The 13,810-nt window shown below is 38.7% G+C and overlaps 1 protein-coding gene and 2 pseudogenes across 1 annotated transcript in view; 1 reads left to right on the top strand and 2 right to left on the bottom strand.

Moving 5' to 3' along the window:
- Positions 1–13,810, top strand: part of Grid1 (glutamate ionotropic receptor delta type subunit 1) — a 719,620-nt gene that overhangs the window by 574,777 nt on the left and 131,033 nt on the right. The window lies entirely within an intron of this gene.
- Positions 1,263–2,176, bottom strand: LOC101571526 (annotated as a pseudogene).
- On the bottom strand, positions 6,123–6,548 carry LOC101571930 (annotated as a pseudogene).

The raw sequence follows: 13,810 nt of genomic DNA, 5'->3' as shown, positions 1-13,810 counted from the left end.
CACATAGACTCATGGTTATTAAATTGACCCATTTGTCTTTATATAAGAGTTTTCCTTGTATTATGTGACTATTTTTGATACAGTCTATTTTGCCTGGTAAAAAGGTAGCCAGTCTCATTGTCTTTTGCTTACTTCTGCCATCACATACTATTTGTATTCTTTTTTATTCACTGTATGTGTTTTTGAATCTACAGTGAGTTGTTTGTACAAAAGATAGTTGGATCATGCTATATAAAATTTATGCTGCTAAACTTTTACTTTTATATAGAAAGTCTAATCCATTGTCATTTAATGTAATTAATAAGAAAGTTTTTCTATTTTGCTATTTTATTTTCACATTTTTGTTCCACATTTTCTCCATTAGGCCTTTTCTGTTAGAGAGATTTTTTTTTTTACCATTTTAATTCTCTTGTAGACTCTTGGTTCCTAATAGATGTTATATATATATTTTAATAGTTAACACTTGTATTTATAGGTCAAATAAAAACCCAGTCTCTTAAACCCACATGATCTCCCCAAGTGTTTGGCAAGACTGGTTCTGGGTCTGTAAGGAACCCCAGTGAGGAGAAGAGGCAGAGATGTGCTATTAGTTCAGTCTGCCCTGCTCCTTCCAACCTGGACTCCCCTAAAAAGAGGCACTACCTGTAAGGACAACACTGGCCCCACTGTACAGCCCGCCAACTTCTACAGAGAACGCTTCCCAGTCCTGGCAGAGCTGGGGTGGCCCATGGACACCATATGCACCTACACACCCCGCTAGGAAGTGAGGTACAGGAGTGTGCAAGTGTAACACTTGTTGGTGAACAGAAATGACAGAAGGCACAGGCAGGGTGGGATGAGACAGATGGACACAGGATGGGATCACAGTAACCAGTGAGTGACCCCTCTGGTGCCCTGAGGTCACAAGACAGTTGACTCAAGTCACCAAGAATATATGCTGACTCCCCGCCAACTTGGAAGGACAAGGAGGTGGCAGGGTCACTGAACCTATCACAGAGTATAAATACTCAAGATATCTGGCTCAGCAGTGTATGCCAGCATCTTCCCGTGAGGTCCCAACACTCAGCGAGGAGCAGGGCCTCTTCGGGAAACCAGGCCCCACCATGCCTTGGTCTTTTGGGAGACAGCATCACTACCAGCACTGCACCACACACAGCCCACCTCACTCTGTCTACAGATTTCAGAGTGGGCAAGTCCAGAGGAGGGAGGAGGAGAGGGTCAGGAATGGCTGTGGAGGAGCAGGCGTGGCCTTGGGGTCCCTCCTAGGCATCGTGCAGGTTGCCATTGCTCAGGAGCACCTTCTCCCCAGGCTTGAAGGCCAGCATCCTGAGGTAAGGGCAGCTGGTGCAGCAGAATGCATCACCCAGGTAGCAATTTCCGCAGGCCAACTTGAGCTGGGAGCTCTCTGTGCCTCCACCTTCTCCTTCTCCACTTCTTCCGCAAGGCCACAGGCGTGGCTCCTGCAGGCCTTCTTCTTCCCATCTCCACAGGAGAGGCCCCCAGGGAAGCAGGATCAGGCTTTTTCCCGTCTTCTGAATCCAGCAGTTCATCTGAGTCAATGAGGTCCATGCTCTCGTCCTCCATGTCATTGTTTGAAAGAGTCACCTGCAGGCTTCGCTGAAGGAGAAGCCTTCTTGGTGATGGAAAGCTTGAGCTGACTAGACGAACCCACTTCCAAGTTGGGCTTTTTCCTTTGATCTGAATAGACAGCAGACTGTTGCTGTTGTAACCCAGGTGCTCCTGGACAGACTGCGTTTCCCCTGGGCTTAAGGGCTCCCTCTGCTGCTCTTTCACTTCCACAAAACCAGAAAGAGTCAGGGCTGAACACAATTTAGAAGCCATCTTCACTTTGCTATTGTTAACTACAGCTGCCTCTACTGGCTCTTTCTGAAAAAGACACCTTCCAGGCCAAAGGATTCAGGCTATCTCTGCCAAAACCTCAGCACTGTGCAAAGTAGTGCTTCCTGGGACTACACCAGATGAAATAAGGTCTTAGCTTGATTCCTTGTGGGCAGATCACAGCAGGTGGTTGATGTTTTCCACAGATATTGGGTCCTTCCTCACTGCCAGTTAACCTTTGAAGTTTATCAGCCAGATCTTTCGGAGCCTCCGTGGGGGCTGACTTATTTTAGATCACTGCCACCAGCTGGCCAGCAGAGATCCCAAACTCTTCCATTCTTGTAGTTTCCACAAGCCTAAAAGCCACTGCCGCTAGGCTAGATGTTATATTTTTGCATACATTTGTACATGTAAATATTATATTCTTAGTCATTACCCTGGGCATCATAATTAGCGCCTTAATTTATAACAGTTCATTTCAGTTTAATACTGTTTTTAGTAGCACATACAGACTATGACCTTGTGCAGATTGATATGCCCTCTCCTCTCCTTCAGTTGAAACTGCTGGGTGAGGGTCTGCTATTATCTTTTAACTTTGCCACTGTGTATGTGTGCGTGTTCAACGTTTCCCTGTGCCTTAGGTGTCAGGTTCCTGTCCAGTCCCTCCCGTTGGATCTGACTCAGATTATCCCACAGTTGACCATGCAGTTTAAAAATCAGGGTGTTGGTGTCAAGATCACTGCTTTGTTGACAGAGAAGTCATTAACCACCTTGTGTCTCGTTTTTCTCACTGAAGAATGGCAGTGGCTTGCCTGACAAGGGCGAGGGAAGCACCAGAAGGCCCGGGATGTGTTAGGAGCACCGTGTGGCACATGGCGCCTGCCGCGCCCAGTGGAACCAAAGACGGACTTTCAATGAAGGTTGCAATTTACTTTTGGTTTCTTTAGTCCTTTCTCTTTCATTCTTCGCTATGATTTTCACTTCTTTTGCACTTTTGTTTAATCTCATTTGAACTTGTATTCCTTTTAATAATTGGCTGACATACCAGAAACTGACTGGTCTTTTCTCTCTTATGTCTATCATACTTTGCTTTATGTGCTTTTGAAACCCATAACTCCATTATGGGTTTGTCCTTTATCAATATAAATTTTCATTTTCCAATTTAATGTGTGTAGTGTAAATTCTACGCTATACAGAGACTGATATAGTTGACTTTGATTATAATTTTTATGTATCATGATTTTGGATCTAATTTTATTAATCTTGTCTTAGATTAACAAGGATAATAGTTAATTACTGATAATCATTATAATATAGAGATATATATGTACTTGATCATAGTGAAAAGGCAAGTGTGATTTTTGCAGAGATATTGCCCTTCTTTCTTCTTTTATGTCAGTGTCTACATTTTAGGTTGCTTCCACAGTATTAAGCATACTGTTGCGTTCTTAGCAGTAGGGTTCTCCCCATCCACCAAAGAGTTAAGTATTTTAATGACCTTCAGTGGTCATCTTTGCATTTAAAAATATACGTACAGTACTTTTGAATCTCTTTCAGAATCAAATGTGAAGTCATGTATAACATGGTTCCACAATACCTTCTTCCTTTCTTTCTTCTACTTAGTTATTTTTGTGGATAGAATTATAGATACATGATATTATGGTTTTTTATTTTGTTTTAAAATTATTTATGGCTCTCTAAGATATATCTTTGGCATTTACACTGTTTTGTTGTGGTATCCATTATAATCATCAATTGGACTGAATGTTATCTTCCAGTGATTTTTAACACTTACCAAATATTTAAAACCAAGACTTAGTCATAGTACATTTCTTTTGATGAACTTTTGATAAGGTGGGATAGCTTTTTGAGCAAATTATCTCATGAGAGCAGTATAATTTCTGAGATTGAACAACTGCAAGTCTTTCTCAGTTGCCTCTATGCATGAACTAAAATTTACCAGGGTACAATGTTCTGTGTCACAGTGTTTCTTCTTAACATTCTGTGGACTTTGTCCCCACAGCCTTCCTCCCATTGATGACATTGTGGAGAAGAAATTCTCTCTCCTTCTTTCCCTGCCTCTCTTCCCCTCTAAAGTCCTTCTCTCTTCTCATTTTCATTATATCCATATCCTCTTCTCCCTCCTCTTTCCTTTCTTTTTCCATTCCTCTCCCCTTTAACTTCTACCTTGTTTTCTTTTTATTCCTATGCCTCCCTATTTTAATCCTTCTTCCTCTGATTTTTCTCTGCCTTTATTTCCCCCTTTGCCTCTTAATTGTTCTCTTTCCTTCTTCCTCCTCCTTTTTTCCTCTTCTTCCTCATTTCCCTCCTCTCTACTTCCTCCTTTCATGTCTCCCTTCACCTCCTCTATTTCCAGCTTCCCTTTCTCCCTCTCCTCTCCTGTTTTCTCTTATCCTCCTTCCTGTCCCTTTGTGTTCCTTTGTGTTCTCCTCCCTTTACAACTTCTCTCTCATCCTCCACTTCTTCCCTTGCATGTGCCTTCTCATGTGCAATTCACCTTACTAATATCTTTGAATTTAAAATCTTCCACCAATATGTATTAAAGAGCTGGTCTGTATGCTATTAATTACACTTAGTGTTCTGTGAGTTGAGTCCTTGTGATATGAAAGAAACACTTTAGCAATCTTTAATATTTTGTCATCTGTTAAATCTTTACTTATATTTTTGCCCGCTTATCCTTATCTTGCTTCCAGGAACATTAACTCTTCATATGAGCCCCCAATATTTCTTACCCTCTTTCTGAGAACATTCAATTAATCTCCATTTTGTTGTTCATTCTGGGGGAGCTTCTCAGTTTGTCTTCATTTCTGATTTGATTTTCTCTAGTCTTCATATGCATGTCACCAGTGATGTGACTACAGAAATTTTACTTGTATATTTTACTTTCCCCTACTCTTTTGTATCTCTCTTTTTTCCCAATCACAGTTCAATGAACTTCATCTTCAATTTTTATTATACATTCTTGCTATAGTCAATTACATCTTCCACAAATAAAATAGGTTTTTAAATCTCCAGCATGTTTTCCAACACTATAGTCTTCTGGGCCATTAATGTGATATCATATGAACATGTATACATGTTATTTCTTTGTATTGAAAACTTTATTTATGCCTATGTGCTGTGTTTGTTGTGAATGTGTCAGGAGTTATTTATTTATTTATTTATTTATTTATTTGGTACAGGGTCTTACTTGGACTCATAGTGATACTCCTGTTTTCAGCCTCCCTGTGCTGGGATTATGAACATGCCACCATGATGCCAAGTTTTGGTGGCCAGTACAGTGTGCTGGGGTTCCAGGTTGGCACAGCATGCAGTACCAGTAATTGAACCCATGCTCTTTGTTGCCAGATAGGCACTTAGACCACGGAGTTATCTCCCCAGCCCAGGAGTTATTTCTTGGACCTACTAGTACTACACTTATCTGCAGTTAGAATCATCCATTCCAGTCTCACTCTGGGTTGTGCATGCAAGTGGCTACTAGTATGTAAATCTCCACAACTAGTATTGTGGCTTTGTAGAAAATTTCCTTTTTGAGTTCTTTTCCTGATGACAAAGTTTCTGTTTTTAGAATTCTTACTGATCCAGCCCCTCCAACAGTAAGAAAAGCCACAGTGTAGCTTTTCTTAACCTCTTCCCATCATTACTATTTTCTGCAATTTACTGACAAATTGCTATTTGTCAGAAAGAAATGGTAGTGACCTGGGGTTTTTGCATGTGGTACCCTGCAGAGCTGAAAGGAATCCAGGGGCTTTGCATTGTTGCTACTTTAAGTTCCTTGTCTCTCCAGATATAAAAAGAAATCCACTGAGATAATGCCTTTTCAGAGTAAGATGCATTGGAGTTTCCTATTAATTTCCTCCCCTCTCCTCCAGAAATCTCTCAGTGTCTAAGTGGGTAGCATCCTTCCATTGTTCAGAATGTGTGATTCACTGTAGTTTTAAAATTGCCTGATCATTCCATCAGGTGTCTGGAAAGATGAATGATGGTTAACTGTCATCTCTGTATCAATAGCTTTCTTATTAGCCTATGTAATTTTCAACTTATCAATTTAAAGTGAATATATATCTATTTAGAAATTATTATATTCCACTCTATCCATGCAAATGTTCATAGCTACCATCCTAGTACTTGGAGCTTATACACTTCTTTTATTAGGCAGAAATTTTCAGATGCCACCACTTTTAACGTCGTATACATCAAATTATAACAAAAGACAACTACAACATGATGCCCACCTCTGTATCATGAATAGCACACACACATCACAGTAATCAAAGATTATATTCCACCATCAAATGTGGTTCCCCCATGAACTCACTTTGGGATGGATCATTGAGAATATCTTCAAATCTGATAATCTCATCATTGCCCCTCAAAATATCCAGTGAAAGGTTTGAGCTAGAAAGAAATGGAAGACGTTGAGCCTGGTGCACTGCCTTGAATTCCATTTGTAATTTTAGAGGAGCAAAGAGACCTTGGATGTTCCTCAGTGTGGAAAAATTCATTTTATCTTGGTTGAGCTGGAAATTTTTTTCTGATAATTCAAGAGCATGATTTGGTAACAGTTCATTTTTCACACAGGGAAAGCCCTTCCAAAGAAGATCATGTCATTCAAAAGGCTCAATCGCTGAAAGTTCAGTAGCTGGAATACGGTCCTTTAGCCGAGAGCCAAGTAATCGGGCATTCATCTTCAGGCCGCTGTGTCGCTTACACACTTCGTAAAGGCACTAAAGATGCTGGTATCATAAAGGGAATGAATCCTCTAAAGAGCAAGGGTGTATTGGCCAATGAAGCAGATTTTGCGCATCATTTGGAGTGGGTATGAAATATGTTTATTGATGAGAGCATGTCTCACTTGGTTCAATATGGAAGTGTCAAAACGCTATCATTATCTTCATCTCCATGACAATTATTAATGAATGTACACCTGTTGTCATGAAAGCAGAGTAATTTGAAAAACACGGCATTGGCAAGGGGTCAGGCCCCACGGTCCAGTGATGGTGAACCCGTAACAGCTGTCAGTGATAGAAACCTCTCTGCAGCATGCGTGCCGTAGAATCACTGCTATAGTCCATCTTTTTCAGTGATGCCTGCAAATAGGAAATATTTTTTTCTGTTTGTATCTTTTTTGTTTTAATTTATTTTTAATTCATTTTAATGAGAAAAAAGATAAAATAGCTATGAAACAGTTTTGAAACGGGTTAGTAGGGCAGTTACAATAATTAATACATTGTATATTGTTGTCTTCATAGTAGTTGTTCAGAGGACAAGATGCAGCCATATATCTTCTCTGAACAATATTAGTATAAACCTTTCTTCTCAATGAACTAAGAAAAAGTAGCTGTATATCTATCCTAACTATCTTGTGTGTATATATATATATATATATATATATATATATATATATTTCTTTTATTTCTCAAAACTAAATGGTCCTTTATTTATACTTTTGCAAAGTTAGTAGTATCTGTAACCTAGTAGGAAGTATTTTGGCTAAAACCCCTACATGAATAGCACCCTATGTTCAGAAGGGTCACATTTGTCTTAGAGGTTCATGTAGGAAAGGTGGAGTAGATACATGACCCAGAGGTAGCATGGTGCCTTGTTAGGAACATAGACACTGTAACTTGACTGTCCAAATTTCCTACTTCCTAGCTGTGTGATCTTGTGCAGAACACTTAATCTCTGTGCTTCTTTTTTCTCATCTATACATAGCAATTAGAGTACCACCGATCTTCCTCAGGGTTATGAGGGAAATTAACCAATGTATCTTAAAGCTTAGAACATTACCTTGTACACAGAAAGGGCCCTAGAAACAGTTGATGCTGTTGTTTGTAAGAGCCTCGGCAAGAAACAGTTGATGCTGTTGTTGTTTGTGAGAGCCTCGGCAGTCAAAGGAACTGTGATTTGGGATCATGTGTGAGAAAGAAAACCATAGTGTAGGAAATAGGCAAGTCCAGTTGGGAATGGTGATCAGTTGACCAGATGATGTTGTTCACTTCACCATTCTGATCCTGATCCTGGTGAAGCAGGGAAGATGATACAACACTAATTTAAATTGTTTGCTCATGTGCTTATTGAAGTTGGAAACATGAGATTTATAAATTAAAGTGAGAAAATACTTCCTACGGATAAAACCTTGTGCCAAGATAAGAGAAGATAAGTGATCTATAAAGGCAGTTTTGTTATGTGCAGTACTCTCAAAGCCACATAATTTTAGAGGGGAAAATTACCTTGTACACAGAAAGGGCCCTAGAAACTGTTGATGCTGTTGTTGTTTGTAAGAGCCTCAGCAGTCAAAGGAACTGTGATTTGGGATCATGTGTGAGAAAGAAAACCATAGTGTAGGAGGTAGGCAAATCCTGTTGGGAATGGGGATCAGTTGGCCGCAGAAGTCTCGTGTTTCCCAGGGTGGTTTTCTTCCCATCCATGTTGGTGTAAAACACCTTGGCTTCCTTTACGGCCATTTGCAGTAAAACTTCAGTCTTAAATGTTGTAATACCACTTCAGAAGTCGTATGATAAACTGAATACTGAGATGCATTTGGTCTTGGTGATGACTTCCTTGACACAACAGCAACAGCATGATATATATAAGGAGAGCTGGATAAGTTGGCTTCATTGAAATTTTAAACTTCTGTGAAAGATCTTGTTACAAGAATGAAAAGGCAAGTAACTGTTTGGGAGGAAATGTTCAAAAAACATATAACATAAATGACAAATATCCCAAATTTACAAAGATCTCTTCAAGTTCAACAAGAAGGAAAACAACCCAGTTAGAAGTGGGAAAAGAAATGAACAGATATCTTGCGAAAAAAGAAGATATCCAGATGACAAACAAACATGTGGAAAGGTGTTTAATGTTATGGGCTATTACAGAATTGCCCCTTAAAACAGTAACGTGATTTCATGACACGCCTCTGACAATGGCCACAGTTCTAGGCACCAACCATTCTGAATGCTGGTGAGGCTGGGAATTAACAGGAACTTTTCCTTGCTGCTCACAATACAGCCCACTGTGGAAGACACTTCAGTGATTTCTTCCAAAATTAAACATGCTCTTACAACATACTTTAGCACTCACAGTTTTGCTGTTTGTCCAGAGTGGTTGGAAACATATAGCTATATAGTTCTTCATGGAAACTTCATGTATAATTTTCAAAACTTTGAAGCAACTAAGATGTTCTTCAGTTGCCAATGGGTGAAAATCCTGTAGTCCATTCCGACAATGGTTGTTACTTAACACCAAGAGGAAATGAACTGCCACTTCATGCAAAAACAGAGGAAATGTAAAGACACCTTGACAAGAACAGGTCTTATGAGAAGTAGAAATATACTTGTGTTTTAATGATATCTGTGTCATGGTTTTGGAAGGTTTATTTGTTGATTAAGTGAAGAAAAAATATGAAGTGGGCAAGGCTATGTGTATTAACTGTTCTTTGGAGAGGGAAATTACAGATTTATAATTTATATGGACAGTGACATTAAATAAGAATCATAAGTAGTTGGGAATGACTTGAACTTATCCCCTGCTAGTTTTCTTTGGAAACATTGTTTTCAGTTTTTAATGTGAATGTTTTTGGTGGTGCATGCCCTCTTTTAGTTGCTACTGAAGTTTGGGTTTTTGCAAGGGGAACAAAATGATACAGGACACATTTTATAAGACTATTTTATAATGAATCACCCAAAGAACTATATACAAAGAGTACAGGAAATCTGTCCACACACTAAAGACCAAAGGGTCCAGCTGAAGGCCTGGATCCTAATCTCCTGCATGAGTCCATCAGAAGACCTAGAGCTCATAACAATGCTTCTCACAAGTCCAACTGGAGGCCTAGAGCCCACAACAGTGTTTCACCCAGGCCTGCTTCAGGACTTTGTATTGGGAAGGCCCAAAGGTTAGGGGTGGAAGATAGAAAATCTGTGCCAGTAGGGTGAAGGATCTGTGCCAGCAGGCTGAGGGATCTGCACTGGAGCCAGGAAGCAGTGCTCCAGGTTAGGACCAGAGCTCCCCACAAAAGCACCACATGGTTAGCAACACTAATCACTTCCTTAGCAACAATGAAGTCCCAAGGTCCTCCAGTAGTGAGGAATGCTAAGTTCCCATCAGAAAATTAAATGGGACAAGCTTCTCCAGAAGACCGAGCTGTGCTTCTTCTTCTCTCCAGAGCCAGGAAACAATGCTCAAAGAGAGGACCAGAACTCCCCCAAAGTGAACTGTAGCCATTCTCAGCAACAATGAGGTCTCAAGCTCTTCCCACTACAACTACCATGTTCACCAGGACAGCCAGCATGACAAGGTCCTCCAGGGATCCAACAGCTTCTTACTTCTGACAGCATCCAACAGCTTCTCTAGGTCTGCCTCTTATGCTGCTGGCCCCCCACACCCAGCACCACTCTAGTTCAGTTCATCTGGGTGTAACAAGTTGACCACCTATTGGCAGTCCACCACAGTTGCTCCTTGTCTTATCACTCTTTTTTGCTCCTACTATCTTCACACTTTCATAAGCAATTTTATAGTATCAAGACATTCAGGTTTGTGACCTTTGACATGGAAGATGTGGCTGACTCTCTATGACTTACCGCATACTGTTAAATTCTTGCTATACAAAAGAATGGACATTGACTGGCCTCAATGACTTGATGTGAAATTTCAGGGCTTACTCAGATCTTATCTTGGATCTCCTGATTCAGAATGTGTATGTAACTACATCCCCAAGTGATTGAATTTACACTCAGGCTTGGAAGTCAATGCTTCTCGTTAAGAAAAAAGTAACTTCTAAATTTCCAGTAGCTTGAAGTAGTTGATAAGCTACATCTTGCATGTATCTTGACAGAGTTTCATATCTCTTCTTGCCTCTGGGGTGCCACAAACTAAAGAAAGATGGTATATATTAACAATATTCATTTGTTAATACTCACAAACAAGTTACTGTGGAAATTTTTGTATACACCATGAGGTACTACCAGGTATGGGATTTAGCCTTCCATCATTAACCACTATAAAACTGGAAGAATATGCTCTGTAGAGAGTTTTAAACATAAAAGCTCAGATGGACTGAGAGGGAAGGGAAACATTTCATATAAATGAGAAGCATAAGAAAGCTGGTAGGGCTATACGAATATAACCTCACAGAGAAGAACTTTACTATTGAGTATAATAGGAGGAGGAATAATTTTTACCAAAAAGATAACAGTCTTAAATATGTATACAGCTAATAACAGGATACTAAAGCTTTTGAGGTAAATCTACTAGATATAATAAATGAAACAGAAAAATGTTAGTCAGAAATTTCACTTTATTTTCTTAGAAACTGTCATAACAAACAAACAATATAGAAGATCAAAACAGAACCACTGACTAACCACTTAGACATCTATGTAACCCCAAAATTGCGAAGTACACATATTTGAAGTATATACAGAACATCTATTAACAGAGATCATGTGTTGATTCATAGAATTAAGGTTCAATAAATTTTAAGAGTGGAATCTTATAGAGTATGTCCTATCAGCACAATTAAGTTATAAATTGATAAAATTAAGCTTGAAAATCTACAGTAATAAAGTATAATTCCAGGTAACCCACATGTCAAAGAAAAGAACAGAAAAGAAAAAAATTAAGTATTTCTAACTAAATGATAACAAAAAGACAGCATACAAAAATTGTGAATTGAAGCTGAAATAGTGCTTAAATGTAAGCTTATAGTTTAATATAGTGCCTACATTAGAAATAAAACTTTTCTTATTTTTCTTAAATTCAAGTTTCTTATCTTCTGTCATAGTCACTTTCTTGTCCCTGGGACACATAGCCTGACACCAACAACTCTGAGGAAGAGTTGTTGGCTCAAGGTTGTATTCCAAGGACTGCTGGCACTGGGCATGAATGCCATGGCAGAGGGGTGGGCGTAGCAGAAGAAAACAGCTCAAGGAATAGAGACCAGGAAGCTAAGGCTGAAGCCAGGAGCTGGGACGAGACCCTTCAAGCCATGCCACCTTGGCCACTGTATTTGAACTAGCCCCACCTCCCAAACAGCACAACCCCTGCTGAACACCCTGGTGGGTGCCGGGCTCCAGTGTCTTGTCACCTTTTGGAAACCCTGCCTATGAGAGGAGGTTAAAAAAAAAAGAACTTTCTTATTTTCAAGTTATTTTGAAAAATGAAGTAGAATATATGTAATAAAAAGAATTAGAAAAGTGAAAATTGGCTTGTTGATAAATTTAATAAAGTTGATAAACCCAAAGCATGACTAATCAAGAAAAATGAAAGAAAATGGAAATTACGAGCATCAGGAATGAAATTTGAGATTTCCTCATAGACTCCTTAGACATCAAGATAGCACTAAGGAAATATTATGAACAACTTTATGCCAGTAATTTCGACACTCTGGATGGAATGGATACATTTCTTTCAAAAAAGATGTTGAGTTTATGAGCAAACACCTTGCCATTTATGAAATTCAGGCCCAGATAGCATCACTAGTACAACGTTCAGAGAAATCATCTAATCATAAATTCTTTCACAAAATAGAAGAGATAATAATTTAAAAAAATTTAATGAAATTGTCATCATCTTGATATAAGAGCAGAAAAAGATAGTACAAGAAAGGAAAATGACAGGCTAATGTCTTCTATGAACTTAGATTCAAAAGTTCTCAACAAAATATTAACAGGCTGAATCCAGTAATAAATAAAAATGATAATATATCATATGCAGGTGAAATGTTACCCCTGAGATATAATCTTGTTTTCACGTTTGAGAACAAATAAATGTAATTTACCACAAAAATACAGAAGAATCATATGATCATCTCAATTGATGCAGAAGCACATCTGACAAAATCAATGCCTATTCATGATTGAAAAGAAATAAAAGGAAACTTCCACAACATGATAAAGGGATTAAGCAGAGAGCTGACTACTACTGAATACATGGTGATGAAATCTTCACTGCTTTTCGTCTAAGGTCAGGAACAGTTTTTCAGTGGAGTTTTTACTTGAGCAGTAGGTGATAACAGAATTATAGGGGTTATGGAATTGAATGGAAAAATGCAGCTTTCATGATGACATGATGGTCTTCGGAAGACAACCTGATGGCCTTCTAATAAAATGGAATATCAGAAATAAATTCTCAGATGTTACAAGAAACAAAATCAGAAAATAAAAGTGACTCAACATTTATAATGGGATCAAAACACAGGTAAATTTTAGGGATATATGTTTAAGAATAGATGCGAGTTATACTCTGAAAACTATAAAATGTTGCTGAGAAAGTTAAAGATGGTCTAAATAAATGGAAAGGTATCCAATATCCATGGATCAGGAGATTCAATATTGTTGAGATGGAAAATACTTATGATTGAGCAACAGATTGAGTAAAAACCATCAGAACCACTAGCAGACATAAAAAAGAATGGAAATGACAAGATTTTAAAAATTTGTATGTAAATGATAATGATTTAGAATGGGGAAAAGAAACTTGAGCAGGCGGGAAATGAGCCCAAGCGATTTCAAGACTTTTCATCGCATGGGGGAGGGGCATGCTGTGTGATCTGTCTCTGTCCTGCTGTGTGAAATCTCATCTTCCAATGCTCCTTCTTTTTTATTTTTTTATTTATTTTGCATTTTTGAGAGAGAATAAAAAAGTAGCAAAAATTAGAAATGATACAGAATTTTGCTAAACAAAATGACAGGAATTCAACAATGATTGTTATATTTCGTATTATTGTCTTCAGATTAGTTGTTGAGATTACCAGTTGTACGCATGCACAGTTTCTTCCCTGGTTTTTGCCTGCTCCCTGGACAACATAGGCTATTCCTTGTCTGTGGCCTTCATATCAGCTCTTCTGTATTTTTAGAACATTCTTCATTTGCTTTTCACTGTCAACTTTGACTTGTGCTTTCATGTGTCACCTCAGAGTGGCCTTCCGAGATTACATTGCCATTTATAT

This window comes from Octodon degus, unplaced genomic scaffold (assembly GCF_000260255.1).
Source record: "Octodon degus isolate 3935 unplaced genomic scaffold, OctDeg1.0 scaffold00132, whole genome shotgun sequence".
In the NCBI taxonomy this organism is placed as follows: Eukaryota; Metazoa; Chordata; class Mammalia; order Rodentia; family Octodontidae; genus Octodon; species Octodon degus.
This window is presented reverse-complemented; position numbering and strand designations above follow the sequence as displayed.